Source organism: Varanus komodoensis, unplaced genomic scaffold (genome assembly GCF_004798865.1).
Source record: "Varanus komodoensis strain SLA01 unplaced genomic scaffold, ASM479886v1 scaffold66, whole genome shotgun sequence".
Lineage (NCBI taxonomy): Eukaryota > Metazoa > Chordata > Lepidosauria > Squamata > Varanidae > Varanus > Varanus komodoensis.
The window spans coordinates 2522707-2537087 of record NW_025336296.1 but is presented as its reverse complement, the minus strand read 5'-3'; positions in this window follow the sequence as shown (position 1 = coordinate 2537087).

Sequence of the window (14381 nt, the reverse complement as noted above, 5' to 3'; positions counted from 1 at the left end):
CTATCCTGGGCTAGCCAGTGTGAGATAAGAGAGATTAAAGGAATTGAGCAGAACAATCCTGTAAGGAGGACAACCCATTTTCCTGAAACACCTAAAAATTACCCTATCAATAGCAGCTTAGCGAACAGAGAAAAACTTACCTTTTGGTCCATAAAAATAATAGATAGCTTCATCAAGATTCAATCAAACACCCATCCAACAATTAGCATAAGTTGTTGTTGTTAGTCGAAAAGTTGTCACAACCCCATGGACAACATTTCTCCAGGCCTTCCTGACCCTCACCATCCCCCGGAGTCCACTTAAGCAAACACTGACTGCTTCAGTGACTCCATCCAGCCACCTCATCCTCTGCCGTCCCCTTCTTCTTTTGCCATCTGTTGTTCCCAGCATTAGGGTCTCCTCCAGGGAGTCCTTCCTTTTCATTAGGTGGCCAAAGTATTTGAGTTTCATCTTCAGGATCTGGCCTTCTAAAGAGCAGTCAGGGTTGATCTCCTCTAGGACTGACCGGCTTGATCGCCTTGTGGTCCAAGGGACTAGCAGGAGTCTCCTCCAGCACCACAATTCAAAGGCCTCAATCCTTTGGCGCTCAGCCTTCCTTATGGTCCAGCTTCCACAGCCATCCATTGCAACTGGGAAAACCATAGCCTTGACTATACGCACTTGTGTTGGCAGCGTGATGTCTCTGCTTTTGAGCATGCTGTCTAGAATAAGTATGGGAAACCAATTCTTCTCACAGAGGTGAGTACAAGAGAAATAGTTTAGAAGGATCAGGGACTTAGGAAACAAAGAGAAGTAAGTTCTGTGCATAACAAAAGTGGGGGCTAGCTCTGCACATGGCAGGAAGAGGGCCCAGGCTCCTGCACAGTTCTGGCAGCCCTACCTGGGGACAACTTGCACCTTTCCAGCCTGCACAAAGGACTGTGCTTGAGAGTCTTCTGCAAGACAGATAGCTTCTCTCTCTCTCTCTCTCTCTCTCTCTCTCTCTCTCTCTCTCTCTCTGTTAGGCAGGAAGCTCTTTATCTCTTTAGAAATACAGAGTCAGATTGGGATGCAGCAGGAATATTTGCTGCCTGGACAACATCAGGTTAAAAGCCTGTGCCTGCTTTATATTTTCTGCAGAATATTTCCTTGCCTTAGCGTTGTATGTGCCTGTGTGAATGCAAAACCACATTCTCTCTGGCAGCATGTCTTAAACCCCAACAAAAGTTCCAAAACTTTTCAAGTCAATCTAGCAGGCAAGTGCTTTGTTCTGAGTTGTATTGTTCCCCAAGATGACCTGGTGGAACACCACTACCTCCAAGCACTGGAATTCCATTTGCAATCTGATGGCTCATTTGTGATTTGAAGTTTCTTGCCTGTGCTATTACTACAATCGCCACCTCTTTATGGACACTCTCCCCCTGCTGTTTAGTTTAGTTTGTTTTTGTTTTAAGAGCCTCACACAGACAAAACATGCTCAGTGTAACTTTTCCCATTGCTTGTTTCAGTGCCAGGAAAAGCACCAATGGCATAATTTTTCTAAGGCCTTTCTCAAAGGTACAAAGGAAAGTCCATAAAATATAGCAAAGCTAATGGCCCTTGGATGCCCTATAAACTGCAGTCACCTTTGAAGAGATTCCAGCTTTAGAGAATAAATAATAAAATAAATCAAATGCTTCCAAGTCCATTCACATTTCACTCGTGCGTTCCTGTCGTGTGAGGTTCCTGTCTTCGTGTTCATTTTCTACTGATATTTATGATCTTGTTAAGGCTTTCACTGGAGGAAGCTTGATGAATGGGCTTCAATGGCATTTTGTGCTGCAAGGAATCATAAACCCACTGTTCCATTGAGAAGGTGAGGCATGATCTGAAAAATGCCTTCATACTCTTTTAAAGAAGAAAGGGGCTTTTTTGCTGGGGATGGAAAAGAATTTGGGAATCGGATATTATGTTCAGCCTGCTTTCCCCCACTTTGAGCCATTTGGCAGTCTTATTTTGACCAACACATGATATAGGAAATAGAGCTAAAGAACTCAAAGGAAGCTGTTAACTTAGCAAAAGTTCAGAGCAGATTTAAGGCTTTGTACTGGGGCTGCTGAATCTCCCTCAACACCTGAAGCAGTAAAAGAGGAAATAAAGAAGACTGGGGCTGCTGAAACTCAGTTCTTTGAGCCAAACCTGGACTGTCTACGGCCAGCCTTCTGAGCAGTGGAGACCAGTGGTTCCAATGTTAATAGGGTAGTTCCCCTGCTCAGGGCTAGTACTTTGAAGGAACTAGCCCTGGTCCTGAATTTGAAGTGTGGCCTAATTTCAGAACCATGGACAGCACCTTTAAAGGGAGTTGAAAGAAATTTGACAACCCTATTTCATGTGCATGCCAGCAGATTCTCCTCTTTCTGGTCCTCTGCTGATCTGCTTCTCACAGATAGTCCTTTTCTTCCATCCCATATAAACCCTTTCTCCTGAGTAGCTCTCCTCCTGAGTAGACCTCCAATGAACCTCAGTGTATTCCAACAACCAAACAGGCACTTCTCTGGCAATTTTGAATTTTCCTACAGGTCTGCCACTGCATGTGGGATGAGGGAAGAGTACTGAAGCTTGAAGTAGGGCTGCTGTTATAGGTTTTTTTCCATCCTTAGCTCCTTTAGGAAAGGAAATTTCCCAAAATTATTTCACAGGGTGTCCTTTTCCCAAGTCCTAATTGTCTTTGGTCCCTTGTTTCAATAACGCTTTGCAAGACGGAGGGAAAAACAAGCCTGGGGACAAAGGCATCCCAAAGAGGTGTTTATGAGGCCAACTACAAATAATTAACACAACAGCTAATCTAGTTATTTGGGCTGTATCCTGATAAATACCAGGAAGTTAACCTTTTCTTAGATGTTGCTTAGCAACATGGTTCTGCCCTTAAGGTTGTGTGCAGCCAACAAATAAAGGCCATTGCCATGTCTGGAACATAATATTCTGAGGAGTAAACTTGTACAAATGGCTTAGGACCTGGATATCCAAAGCCTGCCCTTCTCTTTATTTATTTATTTATTAGATTTTTTTAGCCCACCCCATTAACCATAAGACTCTCTTATGAACCTCCTCCAGTACTAAGATCCACAGGAGAGGCCCTTTTTAGGCTCCCATTGCTATGAATGTCCATTCTTCAGAAACAGACAATTGGTCCTTCTCCTGCATGGCTCCCAAACTGTGGAATAAACTCCCTCAGACTCTATGATTGTTCCCCAGCTGTCTTGGCCTGCAGAAAGGGAGCAAAGATTCATCTCTTCAGCTTAGGGTGCAGTCTTGAGGGTGCCTCAAACCCTCAGGATTCATGGAATATGTTGATCCTCTGCAGCATGGAAGGAACATGGAGGTGAAGGTCATCTCCATGCTTGTCCTGCCCCAAAAAGCAGTTGGGCAGTCGATTTCGGCAGTCTAAGCAAAGCTCCTCTGAGTGGAGGGCAGGAGGCTGAGCCATCGCCAGGAGATATTGTGCTCCTCACAGGCTCAGCTGCAAGTGGGAAGCGGGATTTGAATGTGGAGCCCAGTTCTGCTATTTGGGTGATTTTCTGACCTCAGAACTAGGAATATCAACTATCCTGCAGCTCCTTTGATGCTGCTTCGGAGCCAGAGGATTGAATTGCTTGAAACAACAAGTGGTTTTCATGTCACAGTCATTTGCTGTTCTGAATGTTTTTATCGTAATTGTGTTCATGTTTTATTGTTCTTAATTGTTGTGCACTGACTTATAGCAATGAAGGCTCTCTGTGTGTACGAATAAGGAATGCTAATGAATAAATATAGTGTATGAACAGCAGACTGGACCTGTTCTCTGTCTCATATCTTCCAGTTGTTCTAGTTACTTAAATTTCCTTAAAATCTATTGCTAATATTTCTGAGGGCGTATTAGCAAGTCTTACAATTCCCAACATGTCCAAGCTAGCAAGTCATTTCTTTGCTAAACATGAGTAGAATCTTGCTTTACAACACAATTCTATTACGGACAGCAGACTTCCAGCTACCCAGGGAGAAGTCTGGAGTGGAATGACAAAACTTGCCATTTCTTTGTTTTTTCATTGCATTTTATGCCACCTGATAGCTGAAGTTCTTTGGGTTGTTCACAAGAAGTTAACACTATTTAAACACAGAAAATATAGTATATATATTTTTTAAAGTTAGAACTTCAGCATAAAATAAAAATAAAGGGCACACTAGCAATTGGACAAAGATTTAAAGTACAGACTGAAACTAGAATTCCTGGGTCTTTACCTGGCACCAGAACGAAGATAATGTAGGAGCCAGAAGGTTTCCTGGAAAGTTCATTCCATGATCAGGATGTCACAATAGAAAAAAAAAAGTCTTCTTGAAATCTCTTGGCAGGGCTCCCCAGAAGGACCACTGAGGGCAAACTTAGGATCTGAGCAGGTATATAAGGGAGGAGCAGGTCCTTCACACAATGGTCCCAGGACTTTTGGGCTCCAAATGTTAACACCAGCACTTGGAATCTGGCCCAGCTGTGGACTGTCAGTCAGTGCAGGTGATAAAATACTGGCCTGATATGATCAGGACCCAAATGTGCTGCCCAATGGAGTTGGACCAGCCTATTTTTAAGGCTTGCCAATAGCCCTCCCTGGACACAAAACTGTCCACCTCATTTCCACCCTCATCACTTAGGGCACAGCTCCACTGGACTGATCCCCACGAGACTGGGAGCACGTACCCTAATTCCTACTGGCTGCAGTCAGCCCATGCTAGAGAGTGTCAGATGCTTCCACAAGCTCTCCAGTCTCTGCTTTGGCCTTTTGAGCGAGACATGATTGCCTTATAAGGCTTTCTACTGGAGAGCTGCATTGGCCCCAAAATCTGTGGGCATACCTGCAAGAAGGAAAGAATAAGTTTGTACAAAGTATACCACAGTCAGGTCTTTTTGATGGCCAAATCTGCTCAGATATAGAGTTATACAGGTAGTGCAAATAAATTAAGTATATTCAGGGCAGTATCAAACCTCGTAATTCTGCTAGTGCAAAGGATGCTGCACAAATGGAAACTAAGTTTCAAACTGATGCAAAAGGAGAATCTAAATAAAGCTATGCTTACACAAGTGCTTTGTGTAACGGGTTGGGTACCACGTTGCAATCTCTTGTTCAAGCAATTGGTCATTATGCTTCAATGACATGTGCGAAGACATGCAGTTGTTCTTTTCATCCTGAATATGAAGGAATGTGCAGATTTTGGCATATTCTTATAAAAAATAAACTGAAATAATGATCTCATCTGTCCCTAGTTAGGTAAGAACTTCTCTCATAGAAGATTTTTCTCTCCTTCCTTCCTTCCTTCCTTCCTTCCTTCCTTCCTTCCTTCCTTCCACCTTTCCGTGCCTTGACCCACCCCTGCCATAAGAAATCAGAAGCGGCACACTTGAGGACTGTGCCCAATTCCTGTAGAATGGAAAAGTAACTCCTTCCCTGCCCGCTGTGCCAGCTCATTTCAGGACGCCTTGGGATTCATCCAGCATTATTTCGCTCCCCCATCCCCACTGGCAGAAATGTGTGCACCCTGGACACTATTTGACTCAGAGGTTTCGCCTCTGCTAGAAAACATCCGTGCCCATAAATAAATCATCCTTGCAGCTGGGGGAGACGGAGAGAGAAAGGTCACTAAATGTTTCCCTGCTGGAGTGTGAAATCACTGAAAAGTTTCAACCCAGCCTGACTTGGCCATTTGTCAGTCCAAGAGGAGCTCAAGCTGACATAGCAGCTTGGCCTGACAAAGGGTGGGAAACAGGGCAAGCCACATCTTTCAGCTGCTTGCATAGCTTCTAAGGATCAAACTGTGTGCTGTGTTCATTATATCGCAGCTGAAGCTTACCTTTCTTTCTTTCCACGAGGTGCATCTGGCCCCAGTTTAGATCAGGACCACTGCAAGAAAAAGGGTTAAACTTCTCACCAAAACCTGCTTGCTTTCTTAACTATCACCCTTCCCTCCATGGGAATTTTTTAAGAGTGGGAGGGACCCTGATACACAGTGGTCGTGATCCAAATCAAGGCCAGGCTTACTTATCTGGAGTTTAAAAGTATGACCTGGTGATTCAAGTGCTGGACGGGGACTCAGGATATCCAGGATCTAGTCCCCACTCAGTCATGATCTCCACTGGGTGGCTGTGGGCCAGTCCAAGACTCCCATCCTCACATACTTCACCGGGTTGTTGTGAGGACAAATGAAGAGGCAAAAGGGGATTCTGGAAACTCTCTTGGGTTCCTTGCAGGAAAAAAATAAGGATATCCATATAATAGATTCACGATAAGCAAATAATAAATAAAACAACCATCCTTCATTTCATGTGATGCTATTAATGTGATGTGTAAAGGTAAAGGTTTCCCCTTGACATTACAGTCCAGTCATGCCTGACTCTCGGGGGTGGAGCTCATCCCCGTTTCCTTGCAGAGGGAGCCAGCGTTTGTCCGCAGACAGTCTCCGTAGTCATGTGGCCGGCATGACCAAACACCGAGGTGCACGGAACGCTGTTACCTGCCCACCGAAGTGGTACCTTTTTATCTACTTGCATTTGCATGCTTTCAAACTGCAAGGTTGGCAGGAGCTGGGACGGAGCAACGGGAACTCACCCCATTGTGTAGATTCGAACCGGCGACCTTTCGATCCACCAGCCCAGCAGCACAGCGGTTTAAACCCCTGCTCCACCTGCATCCCATGTAATGTGTAGTCTGGACCTTAGTGCAGCATGCCTAGCTCCTACCTGGTGAGGACTAGAATAATGCAAGAAGGCTGATGGTACAAAAGTGAACCTTGAGAAGGAGCTTACCAGGGAACAGCCAGGTAAGGAGCAGCAACATTGGAAGTAATACGCAAGCGCACATACAAGGGTTAGAGTATTTTCATCACACAACCATTTGCTATTCATTAGTGACTCTGGGAGCAAGTTTGAGCATGTTTATGCAGCAATATGCCCTACACCTCCCTGGTTGGTGAGTGCTGGGAATTCCAGAACTTGCTGATATCTGAAAGCATGTAAAATTGCTTCCAGACTCACTCTTCCAGAGCAAGTTCATTTTTTAAAGTACAGAACCTATTAATCTACCTAGGAAAAAGCAGGTGTAAGTGTTGTGATTTCTCAGAATCCTCTTGAAGTAATAATATAAAAATCTTCAAACTCACTGAAATTTAGAGAAGGACGAGAATTTGAATTTTGCTTGTGAGGCATGTGAACATTTCTTGTAAAGGTGATTGCGGTCACAACAACACATCCATTTAAAATGTTCACAAATTTTATTTATTTATTTTTTTATATGCCTTCCCAATACCAAAAGTCTCTGGATGGCTTACAAAAAACAAAACAAACATATACAGCAAACACACAACAAACAAGTTACTGCACTGATCAGGGCTTTTTTTGTCATAGAATGCACCGGAACACCGTTCCGGCACCTTTTCTTGATGGATTTTTCCAAGTGATTGTGAATCGCCCTGTTGGGCATAGCAAATCGGCAGCAAAAATCATTAACATAGTGCCTGCGGGCTGCTTGTGTGTTGGCACTGATTGTCGGTGCAGATCGTGAGGGCACTGCTCATCTTGGGACGCTACTCGGCTTGGGATCGATCGTGTGGTCGCGCGCTGAGTGCTTACTGCCAGCGACGACCATTGTATAAAAGTGTGACCCCAAGATGTGAGTTCCGGCACCTTTTTTTTTTTTTTTTTACAAAAAAAACACTGGCACTGATCATTGTGTGATCAAGGTGCACCACATTCCTAGTTTGATTTTGTGCAAATTTCCCTATTGATGTAATTGGCCTCCTTTGATGGAGTCTATGGAGGAGAGTTATGCCGATTAGAAAAAATGTGCCGATCTCACATCCGATTTTTGCTCCCCCATTCTGCATAGGGTTTTTCATCTGGAGGTGACCCAGGCCTTGGGGAGGAGACTGGGAAATGAAAGCTCTTGCTATTTGTAGCCACAGAAGGGAATTCCAGTTGATACTTAGTCATCACTTGTAAAGGCTTCTCCAAGCTCTGGCTGAACAATGGTTCAGATGCCAAGTGCCGTCCTGATTGAAGTGATGAGTCGTGTGTGAAAGGAAGGGACTTGGCTGGCATTTGCAGGACCTCAATTAAATTAAAACTCAAAGTGAGCCACTGCAAGGTAACTCCTTCCATGGGGACTTTTCAGATTAGGAAGCACGGTAATCCAAAGAAGCTGCAAGCACTCAAGAGATGTCTGCTGGAAATGAAAAAGCAAAGCAAAATGCTGCACCACTGGCCTCTTGGCCACAAAAAGGTAAGCTGAAAAGCAATGCCGAAAGGAAATCAGAAGTTTTGAAATGTCATAAGAATGAGGAAGCAAAATTGATACCCCTTTTGTGAAGTGAGAAAACTGTAAGAAAAATTGAAGGCTTATCTTGGCAAAGAACAAGCCAATAATATATAATTTTATCCTTGCAAAATTGAAAGCTACAGATAATAATTATATCTCCTATGTTAGTTTGTTCCTAACCCTTGTGATCACTCCTGAAATTCATCACAGATTGTGACTGAATAATAATACATTTGGACACCAAACAGCAGGCTCCTCTGCATGTCTACTCATACGAAAGTCACTATTCCTTCAAGGAGCTTACTCCCAGGTAAATGGGTATAGGATTGCATCTGCAATGTTGCACCAAGTAATTTTCATCTTTTGAAGTGTCACTGTATTTCAACTCCCAGCTTTCATTTTTCCATGTAATTATACATAAAAGGTAAAGAGCTGCAATGACCATAATAGCAAATGTAAATAAAAATGCTGAATGCCCCCTTGTTTTTTCTGATTGATCCATGGCAGGATGCCACTATTTCTGAACAGAATCCCTGGGAATTTATTTTTTTCTTGTTGAAGCAAATAACTTGACTTCCAAAATCGAGGAGATGTAGTATATCCGAGCTGTTCTTTACTCTCTAAGCTGCTATAACGTAGAAGGAAAATGTGAACTCAGATCCTGAGAAGCCAGACAGAGAGTAGATATTGTTACTGGTTTTAATCTGTACAAGCAAGTCAGGGGTGATCTCAACCTGTGAATGTGGGACTCTTACTTTCTAGGTGGGACCATGCTGACATGGGAATTGAGCAGCTCAGATATACTACATCTCATTGATTTTGGAAGACAACTTAATTGCTTCAACAAGAAAAAAGTAAATTGAGTAATTCCCATGTGATCTTAAGGTACCGATATTCTCAGACATTGGCTATGTGGACATAATGCTAACATTACCATGAAGCTCTCTGTGTTCTGTGTTCACACGTTTGCAAGGTAACGACTCATGACTATGATAGGATAGTCCGCTTTGAAGGCATCCTCTGTTTGAAGGGCTGTCTGCACATGTGCCAATGGACAACTGAAGTCACGCCCTAATCTATTCTGTAGATTCAGTGAGTTTTTCTGCTTACTCACCTGCAGGTGATCCTTGCTTCTTGCAGGCCTCTTGGTGGCCAAATGCTCAGCAGCTTGCTTTGTAGTGTTGCACCTTTCTTTGGACTCTGGCTGTTCAGCTGCAGCCAGATGAGGATGTATTTCCCTCCCTCTCCCACAGCCGTATCCAAGTGTGTCATTCTGCTAATACAGCTGCTCTTGCATTAGCAGAACTAAGGTCCTGAACTGCATGCATGAGGGGAATCCAACAAAAAAATCCGTTGCACAAGCCATGGCGCATTATACTTGCAAAACCTATGGTGCAATCGCTTGAACACTCCATTGGACACTCCATTGTGCAACCCCTTGTGCATTAAATTTGTGCAGTCTATTGGAAGAGTAGGCATGCATCGCACTTGCACAACCATCACACAAGCATAGGAAAAGTGTGGCAAAAGTCCATGAATGCTACCTGAGTTTGCAGTATGATACCATTGGATGCTGTCCAATGCATCATACTTTGCAGAGGACCAGACTCTGTTCGGAGAGGTGCTGGAGGACAGTCTGCTGTTTGAATGTGTCCTGTATCTGATGGGATGGCCAGTCCAAGTCCACCTTTAAAAATAAAGACCCACAAGAAGGGAGAGCAGAGACCTTGACCTTGTACCTGGGTGGCAGGTTGCAGAGGCATATCGGTCATCTAGTCATTTTTCAGCCCTGCTGAAATGCACTGTATTTCTGTTAAATATAGCATTGTGTGGGATCCAGGATCTGTGCTCCAGAAGAGAAAAGGAGCTTCTGCTAGAAGACGGATTCCACCCTGTTTGATTTTTGGAGATCCCTCCCCGTCCCACCTCCACAGTCCAGATGCAAAGCACAGCTCACCTGATTCAACACATTCTCCTGACTCTGTGTAAAATTTCCAGAGAGCTGCAGGTATTGCCCATAGAAAGGAGTCAAGGGAACCCACTTCCACCAGCGCATCTACCCAGAAACAGGTGCCATTGAGCTAATGGGTCTTGTTGCTTTTATGCATCCTTAAGTCATCTCTCACAGTGACCTATGAAGGAATGCCATCCAAAATGTCTGGTCCATCACAGCCCAGCTCTTCCAAATTCAAACATGTGGCTTCCTCGGAATCAATCCATCATCTTTGGTCTTCCTCTTCTTCTTCTGCCTTGAACTTTCCCAAGCATTTTTGTCTTCTCCAGTGCATCAGGATATGCCCAAAACTCAACAGCCTGTTTTCTCATTTAGGCTTCCAGGGTAAGTTCTGGCTTGATTTGATATGCGTCACACTTATTTGTCTTTCTGTAGCTCCAGGGTATATGCAAATCTCTTAGATGAGTGTGTACAGGATGGTACCTGTCCAGCAAGGTGAAGCACAGCGGTCGATCACTGAGAAGCAACACAAGGTCATGCCAAACACTATCTTACTGGTTGGGCATGCTAAATCTGTCCTCATTGCAGTGAGTGCTCTAGCACAGTTAAAGCATTTAGCAAAGTCTGCAACATTGATTGATGTAATTCTCATGAGGAAACATCCATGATGTGAGTACAATAGCAAATGGGGAATTTCATCAGATGAGGCAGCAATTAGAGTTTATTAATTGTGTGGGTTGTGCCGGAATTATGGTCATATACATCCTTCTTCCATAACTTATTTTGCAATATTGTTGAAACACAGATTAATGGCTCTCTCAACAACAGTTAAATTTAAGTCCTTGGATGAAAAAAAAGTTAGGGCATAATCCTATGTATGTTTAGATGGGGAAAAAGTGAATGCTGGCCAGAGAAAGCTGGGAGGTGTAGGAGTTTTGTATGGCTAAATACCCACAGGACTGCACCTTTTTAGTCTTTGGACTCAAGTACTGAAGGCAAAACCAGTTTGTGGATTATCAAATTAATTGAATGTTTCCCTGCCAAGGCACCTGTTACAGTTCTATTTTCTGCAGTGGAAAAAGAGGAGAGGAGAGGAGGGACCCCATAGGAATGGGCAAAGGGCTGCAGGCCCAAACTCCTCCCTCCCTGCCGCCCATCATGCCCCTTTTTATCTCACTCCAAGGCCCATTTGCAACCTTGGGGTTGGAGAATGCTGACACAGATCTTTCTGAGAGGCTGAGAGCAGGTGAGACAGGCTCAGCTTCCTGAGTTCCCGCTCCAAAATTGCAGGCTCTCAGAGCTGGGTGTCCAAATAATCCAAATGAGGTCAGATGACATAGGATTTTGCCCTAAGAAAAAAGCCTGAGATGTTTTGTTTTCTAAGCAGTCTAAAAGAAGAATATCTTGCTGAGTTTTTTTTCTCCCTGACTATCCTTCTCCTTCTCCCTCTCTCTGTCTCTCTGTGGTGTGTGTGTGGGTGTGTGTGTGTGGCCAGGGCCACCTGTTTGGCGTACCATCCAGGTGCTCATTGTGGATAAGCAATTCCAAGGCCTTCTTTCTTTCTAAAGGCTCCTTTTCTTAAATTAGATTTGGACCAAACCCTAATCCTAACTGTAACCCCAAACTTCAGGGAGAGGACTGAGCTCTGACAACTCTTCAAATAGCAGGCTGACCTACTTGCACCCAGCTCTAGTTCAAGCACAATTTCTCTCTTCCATCTCTCCCTCTCATGCACACACTTTAAAACAAAGACAAATGCCTTGGTAATTCTGCTGCCATGCCTGCCATGGCGTTTTTTAAGCAATTGACCAAATCTTGTGCCAGAAGTGAAAATGCCTGGAGGCCCCAGGAAGAAGCTGTGGAGTTAACAGTCTTCTTACAGATTCTCGGTCCAGCATCCACTAGTCTCTTCCTTATTTAGTCTGCCACAGCGTGTCTCTCCTTAGAGCTGGCCATGTTTGTGAGCCACATTTAAAAAGGAAAATAAAATAAATGCTAAATCGCATCAGCTTGTTGTTTGCAAGTGTGGTCTTCAGTTTTATGACTGGGACAGCTCAGTCTCTCGGGAAATGATTCCCCAAGAATTTTGGTGACTCTTTTAGAATAACAGAGGGCCAGCACACATATTAGGTTTTCTATTGTGGAGTGGGAATGCCACCAAAATAGCTAATGTATGGTAAATGTCCATCCGTTCTAGCTGTAATTTACTGAAGGACAGAAGGAGACTAGCGGACAATTGGAGCCGTTCAAATCCATGCCGATCTGCACTGGCCAAGGCAAGATTAAAATGCTTGCCCAGCAGATTTTCCATTTTTAGAACTTCCTCCTTGACTCCAAGGGGAGGATCAATCCTGCTGGTCTGATTTTGGAGACTTTTCATAAGAACATAAGAAAAGTGCTCAATGATAGGTGATACCAAATTTCCTTTTCTAGAGACTGACTCCCTGTGAGAGGGCCAAAAGTTCTGGGCTTTTTGCAGAATGCAGGAGACTCCATGAATAAAGAGGCTGGCCTTTTCAGATCAACGCTGTTCTGAAAATACAGGACCTACTGCGAAAGGCAGTCCTTCCCGTACGTGGTGGAAACCAGTTTTTCAAGACACTCTTATTTAGTTATCTCTTGGACTTTTTCACCCTGCAATTCTCCACCCATGCTTTCTAGAAGTATGCCAAGTTAGGCACCAGGGACAATGATCTATCGATCCATCTACTTGCCTTTGGCCCAACAGTTTCACTAATCTTGTCGCTTGTTTTGCAAAGGCTAATTTAATTTGGGTATCTTACAAATTCACTTGGCCTTCAAATATTCTTTTAGTATTCCCATATCTACTGGAATCCCTGTCCACGGAATTCCCCATGGCCTTTGAACTGGGACCATTTTTCTAGCCTCTTTGACAAGGCTCACTGAGAATGAAAGCCAGATCAAAATGATGCTGAGAGTGAGCTTATTAAAACAAAAAGCAAAACAAAACTGTTTCTCAGAAATGTAGCAGATAATTGAAACTGCAGATTTCTAATGGAAAAAAGGCAGGGGACTGAAGAATTAAGTGTTCATTCACAGGAGAAAAAGATTCTGGGAGAAAACAATGATTTTTAAAATGCCAATATAAATTGAATACCATCATCTGTGTAATACCATGCATTCAACATGCACAGCATACGAACACATTTTTGGAGATCCTTACAACAATTTTTAAATAGATCACACATTTGAAGTCCCAAATTGGCTGGAGGGCTGCAAGCAAATCCATTCCAAAGTCTGCAAATTCACAGAGGCACTCATAAAGCACCAATTGTCCCCACCTCCAACTTATTCTCCTACAAGACCCAGAAACACAGCTTCATGCAGAGGAAGCTTCTGACATAAGAAGCTCTCCCAGTCTCTAGCAGAGTATTTTCTTGACCACACCTTGACTATGGATGTCATTTCCACTGAAGAGACAATTCCCCAGGAATACGGTTGCCAGTTGCACAACTTGGCTCAGCTCGCTTTGGAAGATAAGGCAAGCACAAGAGGGAACTCGTTCTGCGTTCATCCCAATCCTACTCATAATGTCAGTTTCCTATCAGGGATTCTGGAGTTCATAATCCCAGTCCTCAGGACAAAAGCTTATTCCTTCAGGGCTTGGGATGGCCCACTCTAGCCAATGACTTCTCCTGCCCCAAGATAAGTTTATGGGTCTTAAAGCAGGGGAAGGGAGACGGGGAAACACAGATCATAGATTCAAGGTGAGCACAGAGCTACAAACCCGGCTGATGCCACCCGCTTCTTGTTCACAGGACAGAATCACTTGATTGCAATAGCTCAGTCTTTAAGGGTGTAATCAACTGGACTGGACCCGGAACCTAAGAGCTTCCAGGTAGAGTGGGAGGTTCGGTGGAGGAAATTTATGCCTCCCTGCTCCTTCTCCTCAACTGAGCTAGCCATCCAATTTCAGTGTCCAGGTGATGCTCCCTCTTCTCGTCTTCCATGCACAATGTGAGGATGAGAGACTGATCTGAGCACAGAGCACTGTTTCTGACTTTGGATCTGGGAGTCTCAAGTCTCTTATCCCCGCCCGCCCCCCGATGCTCTATAGGGGGCAAAAGACTCACTCTCTTAGCCAATATCCTTTACTTGTGGGTCTACTGACC